Source organism: Stomoxys calcitrans, chromosome 5 (assembly GCF_963082655.1).
Source record: "Stomoxys calcitrans chromosome 5, idStoCalc2.1, whole genome shotgun sequence".
In the NCBI taxonomy this organism is placed as follows: Eukaryota; Metazoa; Arthropoda; class Insecta; order Diptera; family Muscidae; genus Stomoxys; species Stomoxys calcitrans.
This window is the reverse complement of record NC_081556.1, coordinates 128,285,376-128,307,965: the sequence shown is the minus strand read 5'-3', so window position 1 is coordinate 128,307,965 and position 22,590 is coordinate 128,285,376. Positions and strand designations below refer to the sequence as shown.

At 34.8% G+C, this 22,590-nt stretch overlaps 1 protein-coding gene across 4 annotated transcripts in view; it reads left to right on the top strand.

Moving 5' to 3' along the window:
* Nucleotides 1-22,590, top strand: part of LOC106080959 (zinc finger protein 40) — a 244,170-nt gene that overhangs the window by 196,918 nt on the left and 24,662 nt on the right. Inside the window, exon 1 of one of the 4 annotated variants that reach the window (XM_059369102.1) lies at nt 12,873-12,982. The exons of 2 other annotated variants lie outside the window; for them this stretch is intronic. The gene's annotated coding sequence lies outside the window, so the exon portion shown is untranslated. Of the gene's footprint in view, nt 1-12,872; nt 12,983-21,311; nt 21,565-22,590 lie in introns of those variants that run through there. One more of the 4 variants, XM_013242592.2, reaches the window with a different exon arrangement.

Here is a 22,590-nt window from a genome sequence, read left to right as displayed (position 1 = left end):
TCCTTCTACGTACAATTTTGAACTTTGTGTGTGCAGTTCACACTCAACATACAATATGTATGTGTACAACCATCTAGTATCTCTATGGATTTTTTTCCTTGGGTAGCCATGGTCGCCATCCATCCCAGACAAAACTTGTTGCATGCTTCATGGTAAACATAGCCACCATACCCATCCGCAACCAGGCAGACAGACAACAAAGTCATTATAGCGGCGCCAGGATACCTGCTTGAGATGTATGGCCGCTAACGGCGGCGACGACAACAACATTGGCATTGGACGGACGGACGTACACAGAACGGACGGACATCTTAACAATAGGACTTCATTCCGGGGTGACTCTTTTTTGGAAATCTCGTTTATTTTCTTCAACGTCATATCTTTTGTTTAGGTTTGTGTGAACCAACCTCTTCAAATGTGTTAAACGCTGGCTTTTCTTATTCTTATTGTTGGTGTTGTTAATTGAAGGACCAGAATTTATACGTACAAGAGATGCGAAGAGTGACTTGTGGGAGAAGTGTGTGTGTGTGTGTGCGGAAAAAGTGCATCATAAATATTATCATAAAAATGCATAAGACAAAAGAAGAACTAAAGCGTTGTACCGTCAGGGAAGAAGAAGAAGAAGCCAACAACAACAGAAGAAGAAGAAGGTCATTTTAATAATTAACACACAAGAGCGAGCAACGGCGGCGACCAATAGCTACGATGACGACTATGAAATGACGTTGATACAAACCATAAAAATAAAATATCACACACAACAACAGCAACAACAACAACAAAAAGCTCATACCTACTTGAACTCATATGAACACACAAAACGAAAAACACCAGCAGCAGCAGCAACAACAACAACAAAAACTACAGCAAAACACTAGTGAAATATTTCGTGAGGAAATACCTCGGACGTCAAGAAAACACAACACAGAGCTCCTACTACTTACTCTCAGCTATAGGCAGTGTGAGAGACACACATGCAACGGGGGTACTCAAATACACAACATCTTACTGCATAATATATGTATGTGGGTATACGAGGTTGATTTAAAAAGTATCGATTAAATTCGATTGCATACAATTTTTTTTCAATTGTAAATCACTAAAGTTCTTATGCAGAGTTTACATGGCACATGTATGATCATTGTAATAGAATTGGTGAAAACAAAGGTTCACCATAACCATCAGTAATATACCCTCCATTTATGAAAATACAAAAAAATTATTATATCTTGATGGCAAGTCTGCGAAAACTTCAAGGAAATAGGAGTAAGTATTAAGAAAATTTTGGAAATTTTTGACAAACGAAACGTCTGCTTTTTGCAAAATTCAACTTTATGATAAAGTCGAAAAATCGACCTTTTTTTTGTCCCAACTTGGGATCCCTAATTCAGGCATTGGAAAACAGAAGTCGGTTTCTGGGTCCTAAATGTATACAACCAGCCCTTTTCTCCTCCCTAGTTTCGAATTATCTGCTTAGTATAGACTACCAGATGGTAATGCTGAAGTTCTCCCAACAGGTCCCTGGCAACATTAGCGTCGTTTAAGGTATCGTCTCGGATACCTCATCCAATCCATTTATTACGTTTGTTCTGTCGCATTAAACATGTATTGATGACATGACCTGCTCCTTAAGGCCTAAACAGAATGAGCGCTTTAAGGAGTGTCGCGTATAAAATTAAACTCTGTATACAAATGCTAAAAACGCAACACGCAAAAGTTAAACAATTTTTAACTTTGACGACCAAAAACACTATTTCACGTGGGGCAAAACAGAATGACGCTGGCTTTCAAGCGTTAAAGTTGACATTTTTCACTTTTGCGCTTTGCGTTTGTGGAATTTGGCCTTATGTTCTATTAACTGTATCGTTCTATTAAAGGTCACAAGGCTGCCTCATACATAAACTGTTCGTCTGTATTGTATGGTGGACATCCAGAATTCTATCCTGTGCTTTAGTAGGCGTGTTTCTCATCACATCGCCTATCACAAGACAACACTTTTTCTGGACCTATTGTAATTTCCTTACGTTGTAATATTCTCCATTGCTTACCGTCATACTGTCGCACATTGGTTCAAGAGTGGCCGAAATTCATTTTTTTCATGTTCGCCGATTTGGATAATTTTTTGGTATTTTGTTGTCAGATAGTTGAATATTATGATTCCGTAATATTAGGCTGATATATTTAGTATTTCTTTGGACAGACACGCTCCAAGTTCATATATGTTCGCTTGTTTAAAATGGCATGCAAATTTACTGTATATTCAATCTTTTGGTACAATCACAGTAAACTTATCATTTGACTTTGTTGTATATTTTCGTAAATGGCAATTGTCATAGATGAGATTTGCATTAAAAAAAGTTGGAAAAAGTGCCACATAAAAAATTTCGTAGAACAAAATATAAACAACATCAAAATTTCAATGTTCATCAACTTCAGTGGACTGCATGTTTTTAGCGCTGTGGAGCGCTGTTTAACGAAAGACGTCAAATTACAGCTTGAAGTCTCAGCTAAAAGCTAAAAAAAAATTCAGCTGCTCATACCTGCTCCTTTCCAAAAGAAACAGTAAAAACTATAAAGTGATAAAGTAAGAAAACGTGAATTTTCGTTCATGCTTGTTGTTGTTGTTGCCATAATTCTTTACTGTTAACAACAATAGAAGATCAAGCGATAGACTATTAGGTGCTGTGTTATCATTCATTTATTATGTTGTTGCATGCAATAACAACTACACATTATGTCTTGCTCTCTTTATTGCACAAAATCTTTTCCGTTAGAGCTTAATAAGTAATACATTAAGTACCAACAACAATATACAGTTTCTGATTTAAATTTCTGCTTTTGGGTATACATTTCTAATATTATTGATATGCTAATTGACATTACATTGGCAAGTGCAGTGATAAGAGGTGTGTTTTTAAGTGATATCAAGATTTAATTTTATTAATTATGGAAAATGTAACAATTTCTTATTTAAATATTTGCGAAATATTAATTGATAACAACAGTGATATTGATGTTACTGTCGAAGTCATTGCAAATAGCAATGAAGGAATGACTGCTGAGGATGTTGAAGTCTTTACTGGATTTTTGAAAAAAAACTTTTTTACAAAGTTCAAAGATAGATGGCAAAAAGCAAGACGCATAAAAACCAGATTTCTTGATCTTAATGAAAATTGGCTGAAAAATGTCTACAAAGTGTGCAAATATACCGCAAACAATGAAGCACCAAGCTGTTCAAATATGGTTAAACGTGGACGTCCAGCAAAAGCCTTCGAGGATTGCCAACCGCGAACAAAGAGGACAAAGGTACAAGATTTTTGTGAAAACACCTCAATGGTGTTGATATCGTCTGCCGCAAAAAAAAGTGAGTGTTTAGACAAATCCATTAAGGCGTTCACCCCGGAGAAGGCACTTGGGCTGATACTTGATGCTTCGTTGTCAAAGCATCAATATGAGGTTTTGCGCAGTTCAGCTAGAGAAATTGGATTCGACATTTACCCATCCTACCATCAGGTACTGGAAGCAAAAAAAAAATGCTATCCTGCAAATGTTCAGGTGCAAGAAAGTTGTAGCAAAGTTTCTCTACAACAGTTATTAGATCATACAGTAACCAGGATTTTGATGACAAAAACCGAGAATGAGGTGACAGAACTCCCCAACGAACTGCAAATGTTCTCAAAATGGGGCTGTGACGGAAGTTCGGGACACAGTGAATACCATCAAAAATTCACAGATCCAAATGACTCCGATAAATATATGTTCTTAACGTCACTTGTTCCATTGACCCTCACAGAGCGTAATAATATGTCAACAATGTGCTGGAGAAATACAGAGCCATCATCAACTAGATTTTGCCGACCGTTAAAATTTGAATTTATACAAGAAACAGCTGAAGTTATAAATTCAGAGGTCAGTCGTGTTAATGACGAAATAAAAAATTTAAGAAATACTGTCGTTGAATTGCATAGCAGAAACTTCAATATTTCTCACAGGTATGCTGTCCGAAGAAGCTCAGGAAGCGAGGAATAAAGATTATAGAGCCTATAGATTACATCATTCGCGAAGAATTGGACGTGTAGCCACTAATGAAGATGTAATGCATAACCTTTTATTGTCTTCAGACCCATTTATAAATAGATTTCGCTCAAAGCTGCAAATCAAAAAATTGGAGTACGATAATGATGTTAAAAAATTATTAAAAGACTATGCTTAATTTATTTATTCATGTTTTTTCTATGGGAGGTGGCCGTAAAAGTGGGCGGATCAGGTATATATTTTCAGGAGCCCATTCTACAATTATAATAATTACTTTTTGTGAAAATTGAATTGATGCATTAAAAATTAAAAGTGGGCGGATATTTTTCAAATTTCACACAAATGATTCTGAGTGTTTAAAAATGCTATGTGCCAAAAAACAATGCCGTAGGTCAAAATTTAATTTTTACTTTGTATGGGAGGTGGGCGTAAAAGTGGGCGGATCATTTTGATTTTTCCATTTTTTCTTGATTCAAACAAAAAATGCCTATGTGCCAAGTTTCATTGTCCTTCGACAACTTCTTCTATTTTTAGCCGCTCGTTCAATGAACTTGAACCAATGTGTGTCGTGCCTTGTGTAAGTATTGGTCTAATCACGTTTCTTCTGGTCCATATTAGGATTCTACTTAATTTCCAGGATCCAGCATCAATACGCTTCTGAATGTTACACTTTAAATTCGCTTTCATATCCAAGATCACTTCACACACAAGATTACAGTCCAACTCTTTGGAATCTAAGTCCTTATGTTAAGGAAACATAGCAAAGCAAATTGGCTAAACTTTGTCTTCCTCGAAAAATGTTTTTTTTTTGTGTTTTTCAGCTGGACGTTTAAAGAACTGTTTGTTTTTTTCATGGATTTTTCAGTCTTTTTTATGATTGTTTTTTATTATTTTATCCACATTTAATCGGATAAAACCTTAGATTACGAATTATCAAGATTTAAATCTATGTTTGTATATTTTTCATGGGATCTTAGGTCAATATACATGGTTTCGAAACTAAACTAAAATCGAAAACATATTCCTTTGAAGTAATCGATAGGCAATACTTCTTTTTTTTCCTAACCGTTATTCAGTGACATACATAAATAGAGTTGCCAATTAATCTCCCATAATATCCCCATAAACATAGCTAAGTGGGTTCGCCTGCATTTTGCTGTAACTGTGGGAATACTATCAACAAGTATTTTTCTCTGGCAAAAAAAAAACTCACAAATATCTAAAAAAAAACATAATTTTGAAGACAATACGTGGAATTCCTGCAAAAAAAATATACAAAGCAAAACAAAAAACTTCGAAACATAAACACGTCAGACAGAGGGTGAATATAATGAAAAGGAAAAAAGCAGAATAAAAAAAAACACCAAAAATATCTTGAACATGACGCAGTAGGGGGTCAAATCAATTTATGAATATTTTTACGTATTTGTTTATTTTCAAGCTAAACAGACAGACATACATGCATATACAAGTGGAGACACATTTGTACGTATGTATATAGGTAGGTAGGTTGTATTGTGGATACGACTTGCTATGGCAAACTCTCGTATGACATGATTAACCAAGCAACCAGTCGGTCGCCATCCACTGACATGCATAACCCATGCTCAAGACGGGCACATACACAGCAACATCAACAATAAAAAAAAAACCAAACAAACTGGATTCTGTGTTTTTGTTGTTGTTCTTTTTTTGCAAACAAAAAAAAAATGTCAGCAACAAACTTTTTTGTGCAGTGTGTTGTTACACACAGAGATCACCAAATGATAAATACTCGCTGAGACGTAATGGCGTATGGACGACGGACAGAGGGCATGGCGCAAAAACATCGGCCTACAACACCACATGCAAGAACATCAGCGGCTGTAGTAGTAGCGGCAACAACATCAACGACAGCAGCAACAGCAGCTGTTATTGAAATCAAAGCCATACGACTTTTTGTTTTTTGCTACGTACCATACATACATCTGAGCGTGGGCATACCAAGCAAAAGCATATTTTCGAGGCATGGAGTGAGTGAGTGAAGTCCATATGACGTTGTTTCAAGCATCATGGAATGGAAAAATTGGGGGTATTCCTCTTATGAGGTGATTTACATAAATCTGTATGTAGATATGTACATATGTATGTGTAGAGGTATTTTTAATGGCCAAATGTGTTTTTGTGAAGTTAAATGTGAACCATAGGAATGTGTGGGATATTCTGTTTTTATTACTTTTGTTACTTATTATGTTTTATGTTTTAAGAGAATAGATCTGGTTGACCTTCCCACCTTTGTTATACATATTATTCCCTAAAACCTAGTACTGATTTCGACTTATCAGCCGAACAACTGTCGAAACGCATTATAAAATAAGTAAGAGCGTGTTAAGTTCAGCCCGGCCAAATCTTATATATTGCCTCTACCATGGATCGCAGTTGTTAAGTTCTTTGCGCTATATCTCATTTTAGGCAAGCAAAAATAATTCATAAGAATTGTTATGCTATTGGAGTTATATCTATCTAGAGGACCATAGTATAAGTCATTGTGTATTATTTCAGTCCCTATGGATATGAATTGCGCCTTGTAGGGGCTCAAGAAGCAGAATCGGGAGATCGGTTTATATGGGAGCTGTAAGAGGATATATGTAGGTCGATTCAGAACATATTGGACACGTTTGTTGAAGGTCATGGGAGAAGCCGTTGTACAAAATGTCAGCCGACTCGGATAAGAACTGCGCCCTCTAGTGGCTCAAGAAGTCAAGATCCAAGATCGTTTATATGACAGCTATATCAGGAATCATACTAAGCAAATCATACGGTGCAAAATTTGGCACAACATTTTTCGTAAAAAATCCGAATCTTAGATTCCCACCACCGTAAATCAATCCTAAGTTTTCGGTCGAGACTTTTTGGAACCAAAAAGCCAAAGTTCAAACTTTGACGAACGAACGGATTTCGAAAAATAGATCTACGATATACAGAACATGTATTTTTAGGACTTTTTTTGTCTAGTAATCTCGTTCAGCTAAAAAATTTAAAATTTTTCGAAAAATTTAACTTTTATATGCGATTTGTTGAACGACAAACAATAGATAATCGCTACATAGTTGCATTTTTGAATAAGTGGCGCAAATAGATGGAAAAGGGGCGCAAAATTGTTAAAGGTATGGCATATAGTATCAAAATAAAAAAGTGGCACACAAGTGGCATCGTCAAAAAAAATGTCAAATTTGACACTAAAGTGGCACAACGGTAACGCTGTTGCTCCGCGTGACCAGATTTTTAATTTTTTTTTCACATTTTCTCCATGGGGGATGTCTATTCTCCTTTTGTTTGCATTCTTTTTTTCTTTTCTTTCTCCTACACTGATAGAAAAAAGGCGTTGCAAAATCATGCACCAATTGTGTGTGTCGTGATCATGAAAAGGCGTTGTTGAAAATATTGTCAACGCACGGAATTGAACTTGTGAACTTGTGTCGACCAATGTCAACATCATCCATACATAGGTGACTGTGTGGTAAGGCGTTTGTAAACACACCAGCAGCACACAATATATGTGCTATATGTTGACAGAAAGTGAAGGCCTGTGGACGTTTCGTTCACAAATACAGTTGTTGATTTATACACATTTGATGTTGATCATACAACATCTATATGTTGAATTATCTATTGGAAGTTGTATTGATAGATTGTACCTTTGTTGCTCCGCGTGACCAGGTTTTACATTTTTTTGTTTACATTTCTCGTCGTAGATGATGTATATTTTCATTTTGTTTGCATTCCTTTTTTGTCTTCGTTTTTCTACACTGCTAGAAAAAAAAGACGTTGCAAAATCATGGATCAATTGTGTGTGTCGTGATCATGAACTGGCGTTGTTGAAAATATTGTCAACGCAGGGGTTGAATTTGTGAATGTGCATTGTTATTTCCTGCGCTGACCATTGTCAACATAATCCCTACCTGGGACAAATGTGGTGCAATGTGACAAGGCGTTTGTAAACACACCAGAAGCACACGAAAACTTTTTGCAATCTTTTCAAAACCTGTGCAACACATGTTGACAAAATGTGAACGCCTGTGCACGTTTCGTTCAGAAAAACTGTTGTTGATTTATGAACATTTGTGGTTGATCATACAACATCTGTGTGTTGAATTACTTTTGTAAATCAATGTGATCAATTTGTCAACACCTTGCTTGTTTCTTTCTATAATAATATGTCAGAATTCACGGAATAAGGTTAAACCAACCGATCAGCCGACATACAATGTTTTTATTTTTAGCAGTACTTGGCATTGAGGATGTCAACTTGTTCTCTTTTTACATTCATTCTTTGTTTACGTTTTCTCCTATTTGATGACATTTTCAATCGGCAGATTTGACATCCTTAATGATGTTCATGGGGCCTATCCACTTTATGTTTTCGCAAGTGACCTAACCTTCTATAAGTGAACCTTGGGTATATGTGTGGCATTTTGAATTGGACCATTTTGACAATCTTACTATTCATGGGGCCTTTCCACATTTGGGTTTGCTGCAAGCGACGTAACCTTCTATTGGTGAATCCTTTACTTCTATGGACTTTCAAAATGATAATTGCCATTCTCGCATGCCAATATTTAGTAAGAAATCCTTATATATTTAAAATTTCTTTTACAAAAATTAAATTATTTTTCTTTATACAGTCTAGGGTGTTGAAATTTTTTAAATTAGTTTTTCTATATATACCAAAAGAAAATATGTTCACCTCGCATTTTTAAGCCATGAAATATTTCTATATTCTTTAATATATGTATGTATATACTTGCGCCTTTCAAAAGAAAAAAAAACCATAACAATTTTTCGAAAATTATTACTTTTTTATAGATATATTCAAAATACTGTCGCGGCCACATATATATATATCCATATAGCACACAAAGCACCCATGCATAAATCTCGACAGGAAATTCCCAACAAATGACGTAAAAGATTTTAAAACATTTAGGCGATGAGATTTTAAAACAGAAACCCCCCGAAAAAAAGCAAATATTTTTCACTAAATCACATTTCTTTCTTCAACGAAAGAAAAAAAAAACACAAGAAGAAGAAAGAACCAAAACAAAATCCCCAATGTTGAATATTTAAGTTATTCATAATGTATGAATACATATAGAAATTTTTTTGTTTTTGATACACAACACCTCACTGCCGCCAACCAAAAACGTTCACCAGAGCCAAGAAAACAAAACATTTTCACAGCCAGCCAGTCCCAAATGAGCGTCTTCTCATCTTAAGAAAAAATTAATGTGAAAAACTTGGAAGCCAAAACAAAAATCTACGTCAAATATTTCCAAGTTTTTGTTTTTTTCTGAAAATTTTCCTAGCGGCTCGTTTTGCTTGTTTGGCTAAAAATAATTTAGCACATTTAGCATTTTCTTCTTCTCTGGATGTGAAAACTTTTGAAAATTTGAACAAGTTCTGTGAAAAATTCCTTGTGGGGGGTAGTTAGCATAGCAAATATGTAGTTCGCAATGTTTTCAGACAAAATACAAACAAATACTAGATTTGTCTAAACGCAAATAGTCGACTATAATGTTAGCACTAGAATGTGAATGCGAAAGTGTGCTCAAAATTTGGTGGGAGGAGACGTTATGGCCATTAAAAATATTTTACAATTTCAAAGGTGAATAAATAAGAGACGCATTGGAAATTTTTCACAAATCCGTAAAATCGGAAATTAAATTACTGTACATCTATTTTCAGCCAAGCATGTTCTTCTTTTAATGAATCTAGTATAGCGCCTTATTAAGATTTTAGAACTGGTGTATATACTATACCCTGAGAATATAAATATGTTTTTTATTAACTGCAAAACCCAAAGTTTAAAATATTTGATAAATATATGTTGTTTTTAAAGGAATGTTAAGACCGATTTGGATAAAACTTGGCATGGGTTTGAAGATCATAAGATAGGGGTTTGGGCCAAATTTCAACTAAATCTGGTGAAAATTTAGACTTCTATGGGCTTAAGAAGTCAAATTCGGGGTCCGTTTTTATTAGGGGCTATATCTCTTTATAAACCGATTCGGATCATACTTGGCATAGATCCAAATTTCAGGCAAATCGTATGAAAATTGAGGCTGCTAAGGGCTCAAGAAGCCCAATCCAAGGATCGGTTTATATGGGGGCTATATCTGCTTACAGACCGATTCGCATCATACTTTGCGTGGATGATCGAAGTCATAACTCAACTCTTTGTTCCAACTTTTAGCTAAATCGGATGAAAATTGAGGCTTCTGGGGGCTCAAGAAGTCAAATCCGGCGATCGGTTTTTATGGGGGCTATATCCAAATCTAATCCGATATGGTCCATTTGCAATCCTCAACGAAACTTGGCATGGATCTTAAATGTCATAAGATAGGGTTTTGGGCCAAATTTCAACCAAATCTGGTGAAAATTTGGGCTTCTATGAGCTTAAGAAGTCAAATCCGGAGTTCGTTTTTATAAAGGGCTATATCTCTTTATAGACCGATTCAGATCATACTTGGCATGATTGTTAGAAATCATTACTCAAGTCCTTGTTCCAAATTTCGGGCAAATCGTATGAAAATTGAGGCTTTTAAGGGCTCAAGAAGCCAAATCCGAAGATCGGTTTATATGGGGGCTATATCTGCTTACAGACCGATTCGCATCATACTTTGCTTGGATGATAGAAGGCATAACTCAAGTCTTTGTTCAAAATTTCAGCCACATCGGATGAAAATAAAGGCTTCTGGGGGCTAAAGAAGTCAAATCCGGGGATCGGTGAACCAACATGGCCCATTTGCAATCCCCAACGACCTATATCAACAAGAAGCATCTATGCATAGAGTCAAGCGGCTAGCTTAACGTGTTCGACCGTTATCGGACGGACACTGCTAGATAGACTCAGAATGTCGAGACGATTCAGAATATATATACTTTATGGGGTCGCAGATCAATATTTAGAAGTATTACAAACGGAATGACTGTGTTAAGTATATCCTTCACATTTATCATGTTCTTTGATCGGTATCTCTCTATAGGCAAGCGAAGTATAATGGATATAAGAACAGCCTATCAGTTTACGAACCTTTTTTGTCTAAAGTATTTCTCATGATAAAATGGGGATAATCACTTGTTATCCGTTCGAATTATGTCTTCTCGATTGTCGAAATGGCGTTATGCAGATCGCTTGGAGATTATAAGGGAGTAATATCCGTTCATATTTAGAAACAGATGCCTCATGCACTAGTCGCCCTATTTGACTTATTTAGCCTATAGAAAGCTTTGGGAGCGACACGTACTCCTGATACTTGGCCTCCGAATTCTGTATGAAATTCGTGCTCGAGTCCCAGATATCTTTCATTTAAGTCCCATATTGTAGCGATCTATATGCCCGTTTGGGCGTTTAAAGGTGGGGCGTTTCCCCTAGTTACTTGACTCGAAATTTGAATATCTGATTTGTGTTTTTGGGTAAATATCATTATACAATCAATTCGTCCAACCATCTCCGACATATGTTTATGTGGGATATATCACAAACCCTTCGTCTTCGGCTTCCATTAAGACACAAGGGATACTTCCTCCTTATACAGAATGCAGTTCGATTAAAGTTTGAGCTCAACGATGTGCCGAGTTCGAATGGCGAGTCGCATAGCCATACCACTTCGTAGAGATACTTGACTTGAGAATTAAAACTCTTTTTTTACTTAAATTTCTATCACACATTGTGTAATCTTTAATCGGTTAGGAAGAGATATATTTTGTATACCTCAATTTCAATATTCTTGAAACCTTTATGCAAAACTTAAAAGTACTCATTCGGCCCAAAAAGTATCTTTTTAGTACCACTTTAAAATTTGTATTTTTCATCGCTGGTCCACGGTTCTTCTCAGCAAGAATGTGCAACTAAAAATTTGCACGAGAGTGTGAACAGCCTTTACTCTCTGTTGCTATTTATTTGAATTTAACAGCTGGTTTTACTTTTACAGCTGTTCAATCAATTACCCAACTCTCATAATTTTGCATGTTCTCACGCACTCCCCCGCTCTCTGGCCAACAAAGTACGCGAACAATTACCAATAACAATTTGCACAAATTCTTGAATCAACGAACACAGTGTAATAACTGTATGTTTTAGAAAGGTGGGAAGCGCGTCTTTCTTAGAACTGGTCTTTTGTTTATCAAATGCAATGATTGCAAAATTATGCCTTTAAGAATCAAATACGTCCAAGTAATACATGTCAAAAAAAATCCAAAAATAACCATTCAGCAGAATAGTTTTAGGGTTATCCCGGTTAATTATTTAACCAAAAGATAATGAATCTTAAAATTATACCTACGTTTGCTAGGTATGTATGTACCCATATGATTTCTAATTAAGAAATTACTTTACTACTTACCCAGCGTTATTATGAATTCAGTCATAACTAGGGATTAACCCTTTTCACCAACTCTGCCATTGTTATGTTCTAGCGCCAACGACGTCATAAAAACCGCCTAAACTTCTTGTGCACATATTTGTTTGTATGAATGTATATATATACGTGTGTGTATACATAAACTTAAATGAATGAATAACTGTGTTTTACACGCCATGACAATTTCATTTTCATCACACATTTATTATGCAATTTTGACCTAAAAATTCTTGTTAACATTAAACGTTGCTTTTTGTTTTGCTTCTTTTTTATTTCTTTTTTACACCATCATCAACACAATATATTTAATACCTACACCACCCAACCAACGAAGCAACCAGCCAAACCGCAGCGCATCATCACACCACATATAACAACAACAACAACAACTTGAAACGAATACCAATGTTAATACTTACATATCATGCACTTGACAAAACACGACAGACTGGCGACACCGAAACACATTTTGTATGAGAGGGATCGGGTGGCGGTGTGATGATGAGTAAAACCAAAAACAACACACAGATATGGGAACAAGAGAGGTAAATTTAGTGGGGGAAATTGTGGTAGCTCACCAAAAGACTGACAGTTAAGCAAAGGCATTCCCCTAAATGACAAACAGACATCGTCGCGCAACCCCACCACTTAGTAAAAAAACACAGCACTACAACAACACAACTAATGTAAATATATCGCGTTAACGATTTGATCATCATCATCATCATCAACATTTGACACGAACGTCAACGTTTAATACAACAACAAACGAACGGATGAATAAAAAAAACGAATTTACGTACACCCGGTTGGTAATATGTATTTGGCATTATTTCGAGTCTGCAATTTTGGCTTTGTTTTTTCTGTTGTAATAATGAATGCAAGAAATGTTTTTTTGTCACTAAACCGGGGATGTTGGCAAAGGTTAAGCACAAGCAAAGGGTGTAATAAAGTTTTCTTCGTTGTTCATAGGCATTCAACTTTTGCGGGAGGTGTTATTTACCTAGACTGCAAAGCATTTTATTTAGTAGACCATAAAAACGTTCATGTTGTTTAACATTTTTAATAAATTATCAACGCACTGTACACTATACCACACACGAACGACTTTTCACTTGGTTTTTTTTTCTTTTTGCGACACTACACTTTGCATACATAAATATAAGTACTATGTATATATTACATATACATCGATCGCCTTCAATTCATTCACCGCTTTTCGCGCACTTTGCTCTTTGCATTCATTGTTTTATTTGTATAGTATATTATTTATTATATGATTAGCATATTTGTACTGACTCGTTAGGCCGAACACTTCTTTACTACTGCTACAAGGCATCATGTTATTGCCAACCACTCTACCGAACTCCTACATTCCTCAAACAAACGAAGATTCCAACACCTCTTACGAGAGGATCATTGATGACTTCAGCCAGCTCTATCGTCAAGTGATAGAGCATATTAAGAATTGCAAACAACATACACACACACACACTTGTTTGAGTTTGTTATTATTACATATTTTGCCTCGCACGAGTTTACTTCATCTTTCGTTTCTACAGTATATGGTCAGTGAATTGAGATCATTGAAAATGAATTAAAAAAATTTGAGACATGTTTAGAAAAGGTAATAAAATATAATCATACATTTTCATCCATATATTTAAAAAACACAACTCTTCATCATAGTTGATTAAGGCCCTCTTAAAATTATCGGTTGTTTTTAGGCGTGTAGAAGAAGAAATAATATGGATATAATTTTAAGTTATGACCAAGAATTACTGCCTGGTTCACTAACCTTGTATAACTGAAAGTGGACGATTTCCGTTCGCCCTTGTGTCAAAACCAACTGATTTCATAAAGGAAAAACAGATGTTGGAGTGAGTGACTCGACGAGTAAAAAAAGTTTGTGAACCAGGCAGTTAATCTAAATCTACAAGATAACGGTTGGCCCTTATGTTTCAGAAATCATTTATCCGAGAGTCCAATTTTCGACTACTTTTTCAGAATTATGGTCCGTATGTCATAAATAAGTGGAATAATGCTTTCTCAATGTCACCCTGTAGCACAAAGCAAACCGCAAATTTCGCTTACGATATGTCAATGCATTCCTTATGAGAACGAAAATTTTGTCCTTAAAGCTGAGTATACAACTCTGGCGAAATTTTGGGTTTCAGCCAAGACATTTATGTCTCCACTGGACAGAAAGCTGTGTAGACTGCAATATGGCGACAAGCATCAATTTACCATTCTGACCGATATGTCATAGTTTTTGGCTAATAAAGCACATGTGTATTGAAATGAACCGTTTTCGTTAACGAAAATTTCGTTTAATATACATATGTCAATGCATTTCTTATGGAAACGAAAATGTTTGTTTTACATTTGCTTTTTTTTATTTTATATATCAAATTTTATCACCAATGAGTTTACACTCATCAAGTAATTTCATGATAACAATAAAATACAATGCTAGAATAGTTAACATAGTAAATCAGGCCTGTTTCGGTTTTACAAAAACAAAACGAACGATTTTTTAGCCTTATATCTAGCAATCCTTGGAATATCTACGTTGAAATTCATACTAAATCTCCCATGAACATTCCATTTAGGAACAGGGGATACTTCTTTCATATCAATGAGTGCAGTCCGAATAATTTTTAAGGCCAATGATAAGGGGCCTCCTTTTTTAAGCCGAGCCCGAATCCATTTTTTACATGCAAACGAATAGGGGGTATGCGCCAGATATCTTGTGGTTTTAGGAAACTTAAAATGTTTATAACTTCTCCTTGAAAATTAGAAATTTTATAAATACGAAATTTTAAACAAAATTTACTGGCTCATACCTAGTTAATTTCTTCTAAGAAAACTAAAAATGCCTACAACTCCTTAATACAATTTTATCTTAAGATAGTGTGCACTTCATCCTAATGATTTCAATTGGTTTTATAGTCGATTAATAACATTTAATACATTTTTAAAAATTTCATGTCGATATGTTCTTTTCCCCTTTGTAACACTTATCAATTTAATGTTCACGTCACATTGGGATATTGTCTGCGGCTATCAGCTGTAACATATTGGGTTGCCCAAAAAGTAATTACGGATTTTTTAAAAGAAAGTAAATGCATTTTTAATAAAACTTAGAATGAACTTTAATCAAATATACTTTTTTAAAGTTTTTTTCTAAAGCAAGCTAAAAGTAACAGCTGATAACTGACAGAAGAAAGAATGAAATTACAGTGTCACAAGCTGTGAAAAAATTTGTCAACGCCGACTATATGAAAAATCCGCAATTACTTTTTGGGCAACCCAATATATCGATTTCAAAACGGTTTATTCACCCTCACTATTTCAATTGAGTAATGTCACAAGTGGTTAACATCAAAATGGTTATCATATTGATTGTAATTGTTTCTTCTCTGATAGAATTTTTCTTCATTTTTATTATATGTATATTTTATTTTCCTCTAATATATTCCATTTTGCTTTATTTGTTACAAAAAAATGCGCGCGTGTTTACCAACATCTGTTCCCGCTACATTTTCAGTTCGACGGGTGCATTCTGCCATTTAGCTTCTCTAGATAAAAATATTGTATGAATAAAGTTTATTGTTAATATTCTATCTTCATATTGATTAGCTTAAGCAAAGAGCTGTTGCATTGTTGCTATTTCCCGTTCTACATATCAGAACATATTTGTTTTTATTGCTTTTTAATTTAATATATGTCAAATTCTAAGAAATTTTTGTGATACTAGCAATAGGTTTTTTTTGTTCTCGTGAGTAATAAACATGTCGTCACACCTATAGAAGAAGAAGTGGGAACAGTGGGCGAGGTTTTTCAATAAGTTTACATTCTATAATTAATTTCAATTCGATAAAATGAAATTTAACATTTTATCGAGTTGAAGCTAATAATTAGATTTTTAAAATTTTCAGATAATTACAATTTAAAAATGTGTGAAATTTTTGTTTTCTGTAAATTTTTTATACCTTTTTTGTAATTTATTATTATTATTTTTTATACCTATAGCTTGTTAATTTTTTTTTATTTAAAAACTATAGTTTTTATTTTTTTTTACTAAAAATGTGTGGAACAATTCCTCTATATTTGTGGAATCAATCTGCCTAGTCTCCGCTTACATTTTGTCCTATAGGTATTTTCTTTAATTTCTATCATTTGAGGTTTAAGTTTATCATTACTATTTTATTCCGACAGTAATATTTTTATTTTATTTTATATATTTTTTATAGGAATATTTTATTTTGTATATATTTTATTTTAAGTGCCTATTTAATGATTACTTTATTTTTTCGATATGGCTACCTTTTGGATTAATATAAGCCCTCCCCTCTAGATAACCAGTATTCACTTGCATTAATAAACGAATATGTACCTAAAAGTTCTACTTAATTCCCCATTCATCTTTGCTCGGCGACAACAAAATACAAATTCAACAAAGAAATAAGAAAAAACAAAACAAAACAAAATCCATAACAAAAAACCGAATCCCAAATCCAAACGTAAAAGCATATACGTAAAAGCATACACATATACATAAATTTTTGTGTACGCTAGTGTGATGAAGAGGGTTTCCTCATTTCCAATGAATTGACATGATTGACGTTTGATGATGATACACACATTTGTATGTACGTTGTATGTTTTTCGCCTTCGCTTCTCATCTCTGCGACACCTTTTTACCCACCCCACACAACACAATCACCAACCACATCATCACTCTCTTGCCACCCTCTCTCCTCATCATATGTTTTCTAAACGGTGTTTTATCATGAACTCATGCAAACAATACCAACAGCAACAGTCGCATAGCCACACAACAGTGTTTTTATCTCTCCCCACAACTGCGCTGCTGTTGGCAGCTCTTAAAAAAATATATAAAATAAACGAACAAAAAGAACAGCTACAAGCGCGCAAATCTTAGGAACGACCAAGATACGAGCAACAACAACAACAACAAAGTTAGACTAATATTTTGTTGTTGCCTGTTGAAATTGATGGGCCAGCAAAGTTGTTGCTACTACTGGCACGTCTGCTGCTTCTTCTCTAGAGAATATGACGCAGCAGCTAAAGGAACAACAACAGTCTGATTATTATATGACTGACCGAACGAACGACAGCCAAAGTAGGTTTACTTTTTTTTTTTTGCTTACGAACTTGGTTTGTTTATTTTTTCTACCCAGTTTATACAGCTCATGATTACTTAAACTTATCCATACATACCTACACACAGGCAAACGTCAATGCATATAAAACGTATATATGTATGAAGTATGTGCATATATAAATACTTATTAAGCTATAAATTTTCACAGTATTATATTGTATGTAGTATGGCAGCGTAGTGTTTTTATTTCTCTATATGATGATGCTTAATGGGCGACGGGCTGGTTGGCGGTTTGCTCTTTCAGTGGAAGGAGGGTGGTGGAATTTTTTTGTATTATTATCAATGATTTGGTTCATTTTATTGTGAATTTTTCTTGGTCCAGTCAAGTTCTACAGTTTGCCAATTCGCTAACAATATTGTTGTTGGTGAGGGGAGGTTGGTTGAATACTGGCTGGCTTTTGAGGGAATCACCAATACAACTGTTGCTGTAGCTTTGGCTTTATCGTTTCAGCCGCCACCATACAACAAGTCGCTTGTTAGGTGTTCCTATTCTTTTGTAGTGTTATTTGTTGGTCTGTCTGTCGTCTTTAAATTGTATGCCTGCCGCGTAGTTGTGTTATTGACGTGGTGCTATGACGGTTGGATATTTACTGTAAACATTTTGATATGTATTAGCGATTTAACAGTGAACGCCATAATTATTCATACAGTATAAACTTATGATTCAGGGGATCATTGTATGTACCTATTTATTAAAGGCATTGTTCAAAAGGAGGAAAAGGGTATAAAGTAATTTTTCGGTCTATCCTCCAAAAATTATCCCAGGAATATGAAGGTTTGTTGAATCCCTCAAAATCCCACTGATGAAATTGTGCGAATTTTGAACTATAAGATACTCTAATAATAATAAATTTCAAGCAGAACATAAACATTGGGAAACCCAAACCGTGGTAGTTGCTCCAATACTCAGAGTTTTGACCCCAAGGAAATTTTAAACAAAATATCAAGGTATGGGTGGGGCCCATGAACAATAAAGATGAAAGTCTAAATTTTAATTAATTTAAGCAGCTGTATTTTTCTGAGTACCATTTCATCTCACAGAACTTGTAAATACTGTCGGGACACCCTCTATGGGGACAGGTTCGACCCATTGACAGACTTGCGTTTATAAACCGTTAACGCATATATCTTTTGTTTGAAAATTTTTTTTAAACACTGTATAGGTAGGTACACACCGATCGTAGTTTAGTCAGTGTATGGTGCTCCCCAAACCTTCAACCATTTAACTTGTTAGTCAGCTTTTTTTGTTTTCTTTCTTCTGCTATTATGTTGGGGTCTGGTGTCGTTGTCGTCGTCGTATCAAATGGTACTTTGTGTTGTTTGTTGTTGCTTTACTCATTGGCTCATTTCGTTGGATTTGCTGTGCCTTTGTTTTTCTTTTCGCCTCTGATTGTTTGGTTGCTCGTGGCGTGTTGTGGTTGTGTAATGTGTTAGTGTGTGTCTGTGTATTTTGTTTTTGTTTTCCCTCCGCCATGCCATTCGAGTGAGGAGTCCATGAGTAAGTGCGAAATTTGTGGTATTCTGCCTTTAATATTGTACTTTTTTATTTTGATATTCATTTTTTATACGACGACGACTTCGTTCGTCTGCCTTGGCAGTGTTTGAGTGTGTTGTATATGTATGTTTCGTTATGGGTTTTGTTAATGCCACCTTCGGCTCTCCCCCTAAACAAGCAAAATTTCGTTTGTGTTTTTTGTTTTTGGGGAATGCCTTTTTCTTAGCTTGGTGTGTGAAAGTGTGAGGCAACCCAACAGCGCAGCTCATACTACGAAAGTAAACAAACTTATACACAAACACAACCAACGACACTTGTTTTAATTATACCATTGACTCTGGTGGCTATGGCTGTTTTGTTATTGGTTTCTTTTACTCGTGATGGCTATGAAACGATCATATTTAGGAGAAGGAAACTACGTTTTCAAATTCTTTATTTTTTGCGTGATTTAAGATTGTATTGGGGTTTTGTTGTTTCTTTATTTTTAATTTGTGCTTCGCTGCTTCATAAGCAATAACCCACCACACATATAATATGTACCTTGTTGGTAGTTATAATAATTTGGGTTTTTGTTTAATAAAAAGTGTTGAAGAGGGAGAGAGGGAACGAGCGTGTTGGTGATGTTTCACTCATGACGTTGTAAATATCATTTAAGGTTAAGGTGAAGGTAGGCCTTATCAATTAGTCCTATGTCCATCGGTTTGAGTATACATAAGTAGAGAGCGAAATGATGTTTTTTTCTGAATTTAGGGACTAGATTTATGAGGTGCAGCGAAGAAAGAAACTGAATGGGGAACTAACAGATTCAAATTGTCTTCACAGGTAAAATTTATGCAATTTTGTCTTACGGAATATTTCATTTATTTTTTCCCATGAAAGTTGTTAGTAAGTAAAAGTCAAAGTGAACACTACCAAAATCTTAATAAAATCATGATAATTTTATTAAAATTTAAAAATATTAAAATTTATTAAATTTAAACTTTATCTTTGGAAAAAACATAACTAGTTGAAGTTTTTTCTTTAAAAAATTCTTTTTAATATTTTGTAAAAAGAAAATTTCATCCAACTTTTTTTTGAAAATTTGATACATGGTATATTTTTTAGACAAAGTTTCAATTAAGTCTCTTTAAAATAGACAAATTTATGCAGAGGCCAACTTTTGACTGCTACTACAGCTTAACAGAATTATATTTTATTATATAGCCTACAGAACGGCGCCTGTTGTAATCATTTTTAAAATCTTTTAAAGATAATGATGTACTTAAAACTGATGCAGAGTTCTATTATTTCGCTTATACACAGCCCCACCACACATACAAAGTACCTAACTAGTTTCACACCCTCGTCTTGCCAGCGCTTAACAAAAATCAACACACTCCCTCCATCAAACATTCCAGTACACATGATTGCTTATAAACACATCTGTATGTGGATATGTATGAATGTTTTTTGCACTACACACTTCTACTTGGCTACTGATTAATATCTGTCAGCACACTTACCCGCACTCTTTTACACTCATCATTCGTTTATTATGGGGCTGTGGTAGGGTGTCAATGTTCACCCATTTCTCTTTCTATCTTGTACATGACTATATTAAAAACACCAACCAACACACACACTCTCTCACATAACCTCACTAAGAGATTGGGGACCGTCCATTCGACCATGCGTTTGTTCGTTCGTTCGGTCGGTTGTTCGTTGGCTCGTTTGTCAACTAATGAAAAATTCGTGCAAATATTTTATTTTTAGTTTTATTTTTACTTTGTTTTTCTTCTTTATCGTTGCCGTCGTTGTTGTCGTCGTCATTTCCTTTTGCTTTGTTATTATTCATTTTGCATTAAGCAGTTGTTGCTGTTGGTGCTCCCCCTCAAGCAAGCCAGCCAGCCAATGTTGTTGTTGATGTTTAACTGAACTCATAGTAGTAGAGCGCGCGCGACGCAGCAGCAGCAGCAAAATGACAACAATCCATAAAAAGAGACTCCAAGCAACAGCAACAAAAATATGAGCAGAAAAAACGTTGCCTTAACTTGCCGCGGTTGGCATTTTTGTTATTATTGTTGCTGTTGTTCTCTCTTCTCTTGTGCTTGTTGTGTGTATGAGTGAGTGTGTTTGTTTTGTGGTGTGGTGTCTGTCCATTTGTGAATTTACTTTGAAATTGAATGAATTTCTTTGCTACGTCTAGTCGTGTTTCATTCGCATGTGAAGTCATATGTTGTATTTTGTCGTTTCGCTTGCTGCTTGCTAGCTCTCGTGCGCTCGTGCTTGTCACATCTTTAACGGAGATTCCGTGTTCTTGCTTTTCTTTTTTGCAAGTTTTCGATTCTTGCTGTGCAACAAAGTGCCTGTGATATGATGAAAGTGATGATGGCTTTTTTTGTAAACAAATTTAATAATTCGATTTAAAATTTGCGATTCGCTATAAATCAACATTATTATCAGTAAGTTTAATAAGCCAAAAGTATTATATGTATGCGTAAATTTGCCAATATAAGAAAAAATTATCATACATGAAAAACATTTTCCTTATAATTAACACTGTCCAAAATCCAATCAGTTTCAACCAAGCAAAAAGAAGGCAAACAAAAAAATAACAACCGGTTCTATTTGTTTTTGCCGCGCGTGTTCAGTGTTTTTTTTTGCCAGTGGTCAAGTCAGACGGCGCACCACACAAAATATGACGTATTCATTCAGGAGCCTGTGTCATTGTTATTGTTGTTGTTTTTTTTCTTTTGAATTTTTAATGTGTTTCTTCTGCTAAAGTATCTATATTAATTCATAACCAAAGCAAGTCGATTGATGCCGGTTTATTTGCCGCTGTCGTTGTCTTTGTTGTTATTCCTAAAAAACAGGTTGTAAATTAAAGTGCTGTGCTTATGTGTGAAACACCCTGTAACAAGTGCAATCTATAAAAAAAATGATGTAGGCTTTGTTCAACATCATCATCATCATTATCATTAGATCTCAATTGTGAAGAGGTGTATTATTAAAGGGATGTTGATGTGCATTGGTAATGAGAAAGAGGTGGGTTGGGGAAAGTATTACATATAAATGAAATAAAGCCAGTGTTACCAAAAGACAAATTGAGGGAAAAAATTAACGGTAACGTTTAAATACTGGGCTTCAAATATTAAATAGTACTGCCGTATGCTGTGTTATTTATGTGTTGAACAATTCATTTTAGTTCTGAAATCATAAAATTCGAAATCAAAACCTGGGAATAAGCAAAAAAATGATTTAAAAATAGTTAAATTTTTTAGATAATACATACATTTTAAAGTATAATTCCCTGGGACATTCATTATTTATGGTAAAATTTGAATAAGAGTGTTATTTTATCATGTTTCAAAAAAGTAATCGCGATAAATATGGGTTTTCAACGGTGAAAAACGAAAGTAGTAGGTACCAGCCCTTTTAAAAAAAATATTCCAATTCGTTGCTCGCTGTAATCTTCTTTTTTCACTACT